The sequence below is a fragment of the Hesperophylax consimilis genome, chromosome 14 (assembly GCF_061612785.1).
Source record: "Hesperophylax consimilis isolate HC1 chromosome 14, BYU_Hcon_1.0, whole genome shotgun sequence".
Classification (NCBI taxonomy): domain Eukaryota; kingdom Metazoa; phylum Arthropoda; class Insecta; order Trichoptera; family Limnephilidae; genus Hesperophylax; species Hesperophylax consimilis.
The window spans coordinates 35,297,431-35,311,919 of NC_142849.1; the positions used below are offsets into that span (position 1 = coordinate 35,297,431).

Consider the following 14,489-nt stretch of genomic DNA (forward strand, 5'->3'; position numbering starts at 1 on the left):
CGAACCTTACGATATCGAGGCCAAACGAAATAGAATTTCAACGTCCCTTTCCTCTCGCGATCTTTCTCTTTTGCACCTCCTTGTAGGCGTCTCTTTTCTCCCAGTGTCTTGAGGTCGTAACGTCTCTGTCCTCTTCGATGATTATCGAGTCTGGTGAACCTGTTGGTGTAACGGGCTCGGGTTCCCGTTAGCGAGGCTCTCTCTTTACTCTTTAGCTGCGGTGAGCGGTGAGAGGTCCGCTCACCATCGTACGTTGGCCTGTGCAGTGTGCAGTGTGCCTGTACAACTGTAGAGTAGAGGTGAGCTGCCTGCCTGCTTGCTTACTTACACCCGCTATGATAGGCGCCCGCTAACTGCGATCTGTTAGCTGCTTGTCCGATTTGTCGACCTCAATTGCTGTGCCAGATTTATCTGACTGCAATCCGCATTGTCCGACTCTAAACATTTCACTTTCTTTTTTATCGATATCTCATATCGTTAAAATGCCTGTAAACTACAATGCTTGCAATTTTATATTTAATAAAGGTTCTATTGTTTCAAGTTTCACCATTCCAACAGTTGCGCAAATATAAGTAGGTGTCATAAATTTCCCTCGCGCGTGTAAGAAAATGCAATTTATTGCAGCAATGCATTATTTCCTTTGTGCGACATGTTTTCGCATGGTTTTACGAGCTCTAACATTATTACCAGTGCCGGTGAAAACAACTAACTTCCATCACACGAGATTAGAAGACCATATAAAAGCGTGAGTTAGTGTTGGAAGCATCATACAGTTAGTTGAGGCTCAGATGTGACTCGAGAGGTTGGGTGGTTGCACCATCGGAATCTCACTATGACCGCAAGCGGAGAGTACAATAATATGTGTACCATAAACATTTATACCCTAATTCTCCTAAACCTCTGGATTCCTACGTCTCTGCCGTCACTCGCAGTTTTATTGTTCACTTTGCTATATAACTTTAAGTAGTCGCTCTCAGATTTATACCTTCCCGACTATTTTATGTTGCTTATGGGAGTGCACCCAATAAAAATCACTATTTTGGCAGCCGAGGTTTGATATATTTTATCTGTTTATTGACAGTTTCTACTATGCGTGCTAGTTGGCTAATGTCTGACGCAATTGGCACATTTTAATGAATGCACAAATAAACCAAGCGCAGGGTTTTACGATGTGTAATGTATTTTTAGTTTAATCAGTCCTGATATTTTTAATTTGTATTTAATATCTCGGGCACACTCGGGCTACGGGATTACTCAGCTTGATTTATCGTCCCCGATGTACTGTTATAGCTTTCATCGCGATTCGGGTCATTGCCAACATTCAACATTGCATCGCAGCTAATAGATAATCGCAGAGTCGTGCCATTGTTTCCACGAGCTTGTTATTTAGCAACACGAAGAGCGGCCCGTTTAGCTTATACTATACAACGTACAACCGTGCTTCGGAGTGCGGATATATCCCGCATAACATCTGCTCTATGGGAGAGTGAGTGGTGGTCGCTGGTCGGGTCTGTCGGGTCTGTCGGGACGGTTGGCTGGAGTGGTGGAGTGGTGGAGAGGTGGAGCGGTGGTGGGTGCGTCAAGCGCACGCAGCTCTTTGTAGGGAGCGGGCGGGGAGCAGTTCAGTGACCGGGTCGTAGGCACCCCACCACACTCTGTATAAGGAGGGTTGATCGCCGGCCCTAAAGCCATACTTGCATTACGAAGGATGATGATCGACGGCGACGGCGGGATGCACTCGCGCGGGTATTCTCCTTTTCCCGAAATGAAAGAGGCGAGCGATCATTATTTGGTGGAAGCGCGGCGAGGAATAGGCAGACACGTGCGAGTGCGTTCAACGGCCCCGGAGCATTGTCCAGTGCTACGCTCACACACCACCAACCTTCACTCGCCATTCTGCACTCTCCACTCGCAGCTCCCGACTCCCTGCTCACTGCTCCCAGCCAGGGATCAGCGTTCAGCCATCACGCTATTCTCAGAATCCCCAACATATACGCCCATACACCGTAGGATTCATTTACCGCCTTACATATTTAGTTTTTAGTTTAATACCACGCGGAGCGCTCGCCATTCCGAGCTGAATAATTGAGCTCGAGAGACCACTCCAAGCTAATCTCGCTACGACAACCTACGGTTGCGACGCATGTCAGTAAACGCCGATGGCACATAGCGATATATTATATTCGTAGGTACCTCGCAAGCTTATTATATTAACCTTGTGGGTTCACTTTTAGTTCCTACATAGTATAAATGAATAAGAGGAATAATTTTTAAATTTAGGGCTAATCCTTATCACAGAACAATATATTTTCCCATAACTGACGTTGTGACGCTACCTTTTGGAAGTGATCAATTAATAATAAATTTGGCCTTTATCCTAATAGTCTGTCATTTATATTATGAAGTGCGCATTAGGGGTGATGTTTAACCATTCGGCGTCAGTTTGGCAAGCTTGTTGAATATATTGAGAGACTAATCCTTTGTATGCGTGCTCATATTGATACACCAGGTCCCGATGTTTGATTACCGTTGACTTATCACCTGTTCAGTCAGATGTCTGCACACGTAACCACTCAAATAAGATATCGCTTTGAACTGGACCAAAGTCATAAACTGATAATGACACGCTTTTCAATAGAATCACTGACCTTGTGTCCACGTTTTATTTTCCTAAATTCTGTGTAAACAGAGTCGTCTATGAACGCCTTCGCAGTGGATTTGCGGACTGGTCTCTTTGTTGATTTCACACGGTATCAAGGTTTAAGCTTCGATCGAGTTATTTGTACACTATTCCGCATCGGGATTATTATTTCAATTATTGATTCAACCAATCGACCGATAGATCAATCAATCAACAGACCAATCAACCAATCGGCGGTTATGATATATCACATCGATAATATTATTATCTCTTTTCTGTGTGTACTGATAAATTTGTGGATTGTTCTCGAAACTCGAAACCACATCAGCTGAATGATGATTAATTCTGATGACGAATATCCTGCTCGAGTCAGAACGTTGACACCTTTTGCAAATACAAATGTTATAGTTATGATGCCCACTGACACGTTCCTGATTCATCCATTCTTTTCAACTATTTTATTTTAATATGGGCCCATTGTTCATTCCCCTCCACGAAAGTAAACCTTCATAGTGTTTTCTGCAATAAAATAGCATTAAATGTAAATCTTTTAACATTATTATTCTGGCGAGATGGGATTGTTTCCCAGTAAAGTAAAGTGAACGTTGAACATGAAGTAACCTCAAGTTATATTAAGAATATGTAAAAACCCAGCTGAGCGTTAAACCAAGTAATTAAAAAGAATGAATTGATTGAAATTTGACACAAGAAACAAGTCGCCGAACAAGCAACTTCCCATCTCACTTTCAGTCTCATTTCCAAGTACCGTGTTATAATGACGTTATTTTGTGTGATCTTAATATGTAAAGATTTATATTCAGTCACATTATTAGCTAGTTTTCAGTTTTTCGAGGAATGTGCAAATTTAGAAGAATTATAGGAAGATGATTTGATTGAAAAATACGTATCTTGTTTTTCAAAAGATGAGTTGCGAAGAAGAACAATTTTATAATGTTTGATGATGCTTGTAAATTAACGATTAGTTGGATCCACGCGTCGTCGGTAATATTAGTATTGAATTGTTTCTTAATTCCATTGTATCAAAATTTATACCCATTTGTTAAAATATGTAATAATTTCTCAATATTTATTGATGGTCTGCTTCTGATAACGTGTTCATTCATTGTATAACTGTACGATCTGTAATCAGTTGGTAGTTAGGGCAATTTCCCGCAGAAGAGTTGTAGAGTCAGTAATGTGCCCCTACGAGGATGATGCAGTGTGGGCACCTATTATTCTCGGCGGGGGCTGGCGCGGGGTCACCGACCCGCCCGCGTGCGCCCTCTACGGGAGGGTTGATGCGCCCCCTACCCCCCCTACCCTCCCCTACCCTCCCCTACCCGCCCGCACACGACGCGAAATTTATCATCTTTTGACGCCTACTACGAAAAGAATACTAAAAACTTTATTCTACAGTACTTTACCTTCTGCGTTTTACATCTTTTTTCACTGATCGATCTGCCTCATGCAGTTTTCACCTTGATGTACGTATGTAGCGCAGATATATATTTTTTAAATTTTGCTTTTAAATATGTTTTTAAATTTGTTTATACGGAAAGCGTTTTCTATTTATCTTATAATATTTGAATCGATCCAATAATTATTTGTTAACTTTCTCCTCTTCAGTGGTATTTATTGTATCTGCCCATTGTAAAATAGAGCAATTGAATTCTGGTACCCACCCACAACTTTTTTTATTCTTTGTTTCAGTTTATTTCCTCTCTCCCCTCGACTCCTGGGATGTATTATTGTACTGTCACATTAGGGGAAAATTTTCTCATTTTCAGCGTCGCGTGAATCAAAGTGCCAAGCTACCACCCACCACGGTGCACGACTTCTTTGTTTGCTTTTGCGCGACATTAATGAACTTTTAATACTTTTTGATCGATGGTGTTGTGTTGCAAGAATTTATCCCATTTTCAAGTATCGGCTGTGCTATGATATTAATTAAAAATACAGTAATATCTCTTTTAATCAAATCTCAGGTTGAGCTAAGAAACCCGAGCAGTGTGTAAAATATGAGTGGATATGATATGAGTTCGTGCGAACCAGGCTAATGAAGAACAATCACCGAGCACAATGGGATGGAGCGATGCTCCCTGCTGATTGATGGCTTCTTCCCTCTGAACTAAATATATACACACACACACACATACCATCTGCATTCTAACAATTCAACAACACATTTTCAAATAGTTTCAAAGTCTATTTTTTTTTTTAATAATTATTTTTTATTTTTAATAATATCTTTACATGGTATATAATTCATTTTACATCTTGGGTCTTTTTACTACTCTTCCATTGAAAGCATTTGCTTGTGTATGGAAGGGGAGTGTACATAAATGTTGTTGTTAGTTAGTACTTAAATAATTCATTGTACATAAATGTATGTTTGCTGTAGTATTTTTTTTTGATAGTAGTGAAGGATAATATATTAATATAATAAATTTAAAAAAAGAAAGGAATTTATGGAAAACTAAGGATATTTGTGAGATTAATTAAGTGACAGTAGTTTTTTTTCAGAATATTTTTGAAGTGTCGCTTGAGAGAGAGCAGTATTCGGGTTTTATCATTAATGCTTCTGATTTCTTCTGGTAGACGATTGGAAAAGGTTCTTCCCTGGTAAGTATAATGATGTTGTGCAAAAGACGTATTTAGTTTTGGGCATAGAAAAACATGTCTAAGTCGCGTTCTGTTTTCATTTAAAAATTGATATTTATCTTTTTCTTTTATAATTTGGATTAGTGAGTTTTTAATATATGTATAGGTCTTTAAATGTAGGTACTTGAAATTCTTCAAACAGGCGTTCTGTTGGGTAGTCAAAGGGTTTTTTTAATATAATTTTAATAATTGTTCTTTGTATAATTTCAATTGGAAGAAGGTTACATTTATACGCGGATCCCCAACTAATAATAGCGTATTGTAAAGTGGATTGAACTAAGGCATAGTAAATTAAATACATATAGATTTTTTATCGACAGAAAGTTTCTAATTCTTAAAAATATATATGTATATTAATTTTCTAATTTTGTTTACTACTTGACATATTTGTTCCTTCCATTTCAGATTTTTATCAATAATTACTCCTAGATATTTAATTTTATTTGTTGTTTTTAGTACTGTACAGTTTGATTTGCAATAGTTTTGGCTGTGAATTTTAGTATTATTATGTATGACAATGTTAAAATTTTTAGGAGTATCATTTGTATGGATTGCAAATGGAATTACAAATGTCTTTTCATTATTAAGTGACAGTAAATTAGTGTCGAAAAAATTCTTGAGCGTGTTGATTTCTTCCGTGGCCTTTAACTCTACTTTTTCCCAAGTCTTATCACTTATTATTAATACTGTATCATCAGCGTATGACGTAATTTGACCATGTAAAGGTTGAAAAAAAAATATCGTTTACATATATAGTAAATAGAATTGGTCCAAGTGAATTATTTAATTATTATTATCAATAATAATTATTTAATTATATTAATTATTATCCAATTATTTAACCTATAAAAGCAGTATGCTTGTACGTAGCAGTTAAAACTTTTTAAGATTGAAAGCTCTGGCGTCATGTTTCTACGTCAACGCAATTATTTTTTCAGTTTTCAACGTCATTTCCGTCATGATCTGAGAAGCTTCCATTCAATAACTACTATCAAGATATGAGAATGACGCCATGCTTTATTTGATTCATATTTAAAATTATTCAATAATGCAAACAATCAAATATGGGAATTACTTTTATATTGGTCTAAATAATTTTTTTTTCTATCGGTCCCTTAAAATATAAGCCTTGAAAACTTTGTTTTTTTTTTACGAAATTAATATCAAATAATCTTTATTGCTTTTGCATTGATTACCTTGCAAATATTCCTTCTAAACTACTTACCTTAGTACGTAATAATATTATGTTTATGGCGTGTTATTAGCAGGAATCCATTTGTAAAACATCTAACCAAATCTAGGTTAGTTTGTTCTGTTTGTTGGTTTTGCAATGTTTTCATTCAGGTCAGTTAAATCCTTTAGCTATACCGCAAGGTGTAGGTACTTTTACATAGTTGCGTTTATAAAAATCCAAAGCATCGATGTGTTATTGTCAACATGTTTTTGTATGTTTATTTAATATTGGTTTCCTGTTATCGTTTGAATATAAATTCGAAACATAAACTTGTTGAACAATATTTAAAATGTTTTACAATCATATTTTATTTATGGACATTCTTGAAGGAAAATATTTTGCTAAAAATATACAAAATAAGGGCCAGTTGTTTCACAGAACTTGAATAATTCATCAAATTTTAAAGTTAATATTCAAATTTGGATATAGGACTTTCACAAAATTTATAACGAATATTCATTTAGAAATTTAATGAATTCTTAAAGTAATGTTAAACAACAGGCCCTAGCATCTTAACCGTTCATTGCCAATCACTCCCACGGGCGGACCAATCATATGCAATTTGAATGGTAAGCTCCTGGAGTGTGTTGACATCGATTCTTATCGATATTTAATTTAAATATCGTAATCGAAAATCAAAAGCCTAGCGCTTTTCCGTACTTTGCGCTTCTCACAAAACAAGTGCTTGACCTCTAAAGCTTGAAGCTGTCAAACGCCAATGTAAATAAAAATATTATTTCGGTTTTTTCCTCGCAACACATAATGCTTATGTCTCGCTCTACACGTTCCATAAATCACCGAATTACAGTTAGAATATTCGACGCTACAACTACCTACAAACAAATAATATATTTTTTAAATGATTGTTTTGATAAAAATCTAAGTTTCTGTGAGTTTTATTTTGGTGTTCACCTGACGTCGCGTTTTGCATGCCATCTGTGTCGTTTATATACCTTTGCAGTTCTATACAGGGTGTATCGGCACTAACCCGACAAACTTTAACCAGCTATTCCTTAGCACATTTGGAGTAAAAAATGTTATGGGCACTTTGCTGTCCGGTAGCATTTTTTTTTCAATTAAAAACAAATTTTTTTAAAATTTCCACACTATATCACTGTCATTGGCATTGCGTTTCGTGTTCAACAGCTGTTATAAGCAAGTATGTCAAAAAGCGTCTTCGCTCTTTCGCACACACTAAATAATAATAGTTAAAAATGAGACGAATGGTGCCGTGCCATTTCGTTGTGATTGTAAGTGTGCGCCAATATAGGTACACACGTGCATTATGCAACGGAATTCGAATAAAATATTTGCCAGACGGGTTTTCAAACTTACGGGTTTTTAAACAAAGTGGTGACATGTGGTGAAAATATGAATAATAAATTTTTTATTAAATAAAAACGTTACCGGACAGCAAAGTGCACATAAGATTTTTTACTCCAAATGTGCTAAGGAATAGCTGGTTAAAGTTTGTCGGGTACGTGCCGATACACCCTGTATAGTCATGATCTTCCCAGAGTAGTCAGATAGATACGAGGCTTGGCAAAGTCCCGTAGGGCCGCTATCGGATGGTCGGCTTATAAAAACCTTATCGAATGTGGACACGAACTAGAAAGTCCGTTACATATATTATGCGGGCCCATTTCTCGTTATGTGTTTTACCAAAGCCGTGATAACCGCCGACACCGTCGATACAGCATACCCGAGATTGGTTTTACTGGAAAGAATACCCCCCCTATAACGTTTTAAATATATATATATATTTTTGATAGTTCTGTAATAGTCCTGTAACTGCACTCTTTTTCAGAAAGTAATCTTATTTTCATCAGAACTACCATAACTACCTGACGGACTTGTGATTTGCCTTTATAATTTTTTTGTGATAATTCCAATTTTCGTCATTCCATACTTTGTTACCTAATAATTGTCCCATTTCATTTGAACACGCGCAATAGCGAATTGCTTATCTAGCACACTTTTTGTCAATGACCCGAGTTCTTTTTCGTATTCAAAAACTCTTGCCAAATCTATACGGTAATTTCAGTGTCCGAAGCTGATTCCAAACCAGTTTGCGCTCGCTTTTCTCTACACACACTTCTGAGCAGAATCAATCTCGTTTGACGTATGCGGATCATTGGTATGATTTATATAACCTTAATTTACAATTTGGTATGCAGAAGTATCTAGAAATTGGAAAGAGCGACATAACTGCGCTTTAGCCCATTTATTACGTAGTTATCAGTGTTCTCAGGAAATGGGTTGCTAAGAAGAATTATTGTTTTCAGTGCTGTGAAATAAGTTAACAAGGTTATTAGGTCGCAGCAGAATTCACAGAGTCCGTATACAATTAAATCATTTTTTTTCCGTTCGTAATAAAATACTTTGTTTGTTATTATTTTGTTTGTCCGTAATTCCGCGGATTCACGTGTTTTGCGGGGCGTTTATTACTTGGGGGTAGGTACTGCACATTGTGACACGGCTGTTTTGACTTGCATGGTTCAGGGGCGGTGAGTTGGGGCACGTTCCCCCCCCACCCCACATTTGCCTCGGGGCCGCGTGACAATCGCTTTCCCCAACCCATAAAGCGGTAGCTTTATCCCAGTTACATCGCGCAAGACGGGGATAATTACATCGAAGCCCCGCATAAAAAGGTTCAGACACCCTTAAAAAAGCAGAAAACTTCGTGGAGATTATTTTGAGCTTTTTACTAGTTCAGTGTGGGAGAAATATTCGAGCAGCTGTATAATAATAATAATATTATTTAACTTTATCTGACTTATGTGGGAACTGTGGAGGTGAAGAGCGTTCCACCCGCTTTAAGATGAAAGTAGAGCGACGCACAGTGGGCTGAAAATCGCCTTTCATAGACATAGAGACTTGAATTTTCAAGGGTATTTTTTTTTGGCTAGAAATGGATTCTGCTGATCATTACTATGCTATAAAATGTCGTACGAAGCAATTGCGTGTACAAATGAAGGAGTTATAATTTTTTTAAGAAAAATTTGTATGGCGCTGACATTAAAAATGAAGCTATCTCTGGAATCATAAGGTTGGCCGTTCTATCTTTACACACAGATAATACTACTATTTATTTGTATTTTTTTGACATACTTCATATTGTGGCGCAAGGTGCGATTTTTTTTTTTTTAAATCCTCAAAGTTGAAAAAAAATCTTTTTTTTGTTGATGAATCATTTTAATGCTTAAATGCTTTACATATGAGTATGCTTTAAGTCTCTATGTCTATGAAAGGCGATTTTCAGCCCACTGTGCGACGGCGGACAACGTAAATGTGAGATTTATGTCAATGTGTTGATTGTACTTTTGATTTTCCCTGATTGGATTTATACTAAAATTGAACTCTTAACGCTTCAGTACTTCAACACTTTTGTTCAGTTTGCAATGTTTTCTGTGTATTTTAAATGCGCTAAATACTTTTTTTTTTAATTTTGCATGAAAACAAATACTCTTTTAGAAACTAGATTTTTAATTGAGAGAACTCGATGTTTCGAAAACACATTCGTTTTGTTTGGGGAATTTGTAAGAAAATTGCATCTTCACTTTTATCTCGTTCACATAATAAAAAAATAAGAAATAATTAAGCTAAACCGATTGTTACGATAGCGACGAGAAATATGAAGTATTCATTTTGGCTATTTTTAGGATTTTATTAATCCTAAAAATATAATCCTAATCTAGTATAAATATTTGAGGCAAACTGGAAAGAAATGTTATTTCTCTTTCTAACGTCAAAAAATCGTATTTCCGCATGATAGAAAAAAAATATAGACGTTCGGTCATATATGACCCTCAAACGCTGAAGGGGTTAACGCACTTTTCTTTCACAAGAAGAATTGTTTGATAGGGAAAATAAATTCTCATATTTTTATTGATTTTTTTAATTTTAAAACTACTCTTTTTAAAAATGTAGCACATGTGAGTAGACAATGAACAATGTATTAAAAAAAACAATAATATAGCAAGTACCCTAAAGTACGTAATGCCCAGGACGACTTGGCTAGCGACATAGGAAACAACGAAATTAGAAAATAACACAAATTAAAACGAGCCAAAGACCCCATTTGCCCGTAGAGATCTCTAACCGCACACTACTCGTGATCTACACTTAGAGTAATAATATACAAGAGACCGCACTAATATTTGTACAAATCGTTGACATACTCGCAAAATAATGCTCTCCCTTTTAGCTCGGTTCCATTAACGTACAAAAAACAGAGACAAACAATTTCTGTTAAAAACATACCGTCTAAACGGTATGAAGCGACTTTTTAAAGCGGGCGAAGTTCACACCAGTGTTATCTGTCATCCGTGCGTAGGCTCAAAAGTGCAAACATATTGATATTTTTACGTTAATTGAGCGAATTTAAAAAAAAAACTCTATGGCTATATGTGCTATGTATGGGTGCTTCAACCGAAGCTCGAAAGGAACAAAAAAAATCAGTTTTCACAGGTATTTATTAAAGAATTCATGTTTTTCACTGTATTCATCTTTGATATCAAATATTTTATATCCTTAACTACAAAACCACAAGTAACTTCCACCATTATATAAACAATCCTTGCACTATTTGTATCTATATAATAAACATCCGTTTTGTATGCGTTTTAATGCACTTTTAATATGTTTTACGAACAAGAAATCTTGGCTAAATTATAATAATGCAACTTACCTATTTCAGTCGGCATCTGAATGTATCTCTGTCTCTTTCTCTCTCATAATATGAACGCTAATTTGTTGGTAAATGGACAGAGACGGAATAATTTTTGTCTTTGTTTTTTTTTTCGTTATAAAAAATTCAGGGCTGTGCTGAAATTGGTTTAGTATTAAATATTTAACTATTAACAGTTTTCTAAAGGATGAAAAAAGGCTAATGAAATGGATTCGTGCAACAAATCGGGAAAATTGGACTCCCAAATACCACAGTGCAATCTGTTCCGCACATTTGAGCACTTAGACACAACGAAAACAAAGGTCCGTCTAACGGATTTCGCGGTGCCTCAATCTAATTTAAGAGTACCCTTGGTTACACAAAAGGTTTTTATGATTTTTTTTTCATCCGCTTTGACACCACCATAAAAAATATTTGGTAATGACTATTAACTAATAAACCACTAACTTACTATTAACAATACAGAATAATATTTTCAGATTATACCAAACTCAAATGTGTCCTCCCCGCCTGTGTCAGATTAGTTTATCCATCAGATGACGTAATTTTAACTTGTACAAATAGTGAACGGGTTTTCAGAGAGGCGCTTAGCCGATCTGGCGGTAAAATAATGTAATATCTTAATGATATCTTACTTTCTCACATGTTAGACCAGTCACCACTGGAGAACCTAGGAGAATTAGAAATACTGTGATGTCTGCCATTTTTAAAACTTTTTTTATGTTAGCATGCAAAATTTTTATATTAAAAAAAATATGTTTATTTTGAATTATAACATTTGGAAGCGTATTTTATCATCTTTCCAAAACAGTTTTTAGTTTTCGGATACATTCAGAAATATTCTATTTATTTGGATTTTTTTGCTAAACGGAAATATTTCGACTCTCTGAAAAAATACTGTCGAGGCCTGAAGGGTTAGGTTAATTTTCGATGGAACTGAAATTTATTTTATAATTTTATTCACATGATAATAACTTTCTAATTGTTGATATTTATAATGTAATATATTAAAATATATATACTAGAAATTGCATTTGATTATTTACGACTCACGACAAAATACCTAATTGTTTTAACTTTTGACAACCCTGCATCAGTTTGTAGACCAAATGCCTTTTGGTCATCTTTGGTCCAAAACCACTTACAACATTTCGCATAGCACGGTCTCTTGTATATTATTACTCTAAGGATCTACATAACATTATTATAATTATGGGTATACGTATTTAATGAGGGTGGCTGTAATAGCTTCGAGGCCCGAGAGAGAGTCCCATACGAAGGCGTCCCGGGTAGGTAATGTAAGTAGATAATGATAACACCCGACTTGCACCTATGTACTTGTCTATTCTTTAAATAAAAAAATATTCAGAATTGGCTATCGGTAAAGGGAAGGAATTATTGCAAAGAATGTCTCGTGTTATTAAATTAAATTAACTGCTCTTTTATTCCATTTTATTCATATGTTTTCTTTTTAATTTTATTTTTATATTTTTTTCTCTCTTATTTCTGTAAATCCTAACATCTTAACATTGTAATCTAAAGAAATATGGCTACCATAATACGGGCATGTGCCTAATATGGTGGCTGTTGGAAACAAAAAACTGTAATCATTTAAATTTTTATGAATAAAGAAACACCAAAAAAATCGTGCGATGCAAAATCACTAAAGTTAGATTCCCATCAGCGTTGTGTTGGAATAAATACCATTGGATTTCCGTAATTAACTGATTTTCTTGAATGGAGCGGAATATTTGGTAGAGAATGGAGAATGCCTATCTTTGCATGCACGTGTGTTTGGTATCAATCTACCTGTACCTTGCTCGGTGCTTTTAGGTGGTAGGAGTTCGGAGAGGGGAGAGCGGAGAAGTCCGCCGCACTCCGCATCTGGCTCGGCCTACTGTTGTTGGGGGGATCGAGCAGCGCGGAGTGGGGGGAGGGCGACCGACCTTGCTTCCCCCCACCCCGCCCCCTCCCGCACAGCTGTTCGCTCGTGACAAGGCTGCCTGTTACCTCTTGCAATACTTTATTTTATTTGCAAAAACACAAAGGCCAGTTCCAGTACTCCTGGTCGTCGTTCCCAGTTCCCACCATATATCTCTCTTCTTCTACCTGGCGACATGTTGTTTCCAATTTGAGGTATTATCTGACGGCCTCGCACCACTTCTTTACAACCTTACAATACTCTCCACCTGGTGTTTTGTTCGTGGATGCAAGCAAGCCTTACAAACTGTTGGTATATTCTTTGAATCGATGGAACATAATATTATCAAAGCCAACGCTTAGTTCGTATAATAATGGTATACCCAAAAAAAAATCTCAAATTTCGGATGTAAATTTTCCTAGATTTTTGGGTACCGTCTAAAATATATAAGTTTGCACAGGTACGTATAAAAATATCGAAAAGCAACAAATGTTAAGAGACGAATGACGCAATTACCGAAGAAAGAATCGGTCAATTTTTTGGGAAAAAATATTTTTTTTTTTTATATATACTTCTTTTTATTTGTCGGTATCAAAAAACATTACCGGTAATCCCGAACATATCCTGTCGTATAATAATTATACATATAAAGTAAAAAAATTATTTGTCGGAAGTAGGTAGGTACCTAACCAAAATAGTATTTTACCAAATAGACGATTATTATATCTTTTGTGTTGCCGGTGTTAACAATCATAAAAAACATGTATTATTGTTTACTGGCAGTCAGTAATATTTTCATATGTATAAAAAGTTTTGGTTAAAAAAAGTGAGGGTTCAAAATTTCTCTACATACTGTAGTGATTTCCCTTTTCCATGATTTTTTCTCCCTATATATAGGGGAAATTTCTCTAGATGTACCCATCGCTGGTCCGTATCCACTTATTCATTTGTCCAATCCAAGTCCTGTCTGAGTAAAGTATCACTTATTTCGTATATTTATGTTACTGTACCGCACAGTGAACTGGTGGAGCATTAAATAATGAACAATGGACAAAAGATTCGCAGCTTTGACTCTTTTTGATGTCGACATGTTTTGATTTGATTGGCTCAATCTACTAAATATATAGGGGTATTTTTTGCTTGCATTTTATAGTAATAATATTTGTTTAATTCAGTTGAACAGAGCGGCGAAGGCAAATATTCTTGTTTGTCATATAAAAATCCTACATATAAATGAAAATTTTGAATATGGGATAAATAAAATAAAATTGATAATATATCCCTTGTACTACGGTGGCTTGAGGGAAATTCTCCATTTATGGTGTTATGGTGTAGGGGCGCG

General features: G+C 35.9%; 1 protein-coding gene and 1 long non-coding RNA gene across 5 annotated transcripts in view; both read left to right on the forward strand.

Annotated features, from left to right (window-relative positions):
* The window catches only part of drn (zinc finger AN1-type doctor no), a 116,277-nt gene that overhangs the window by 77,021 nt on the left and 24,767 nt on the right, over positions 1–14,489 (forward strand). The gene's annotated exons all lie outside the window — the stretch shown is intronic.
* LOC149418231 (uncharacterized) lies at positions 10,946–11,895 on the forward strand. The gene is made up of 3 exons (XR_016303135.1): positions 10,946–11,006; positions 11,403–11,591; positions 11,706–11,895. It is a non-coding gene; the product is annotated as an uncharacterized LOC149418231 (long non-coding RNA).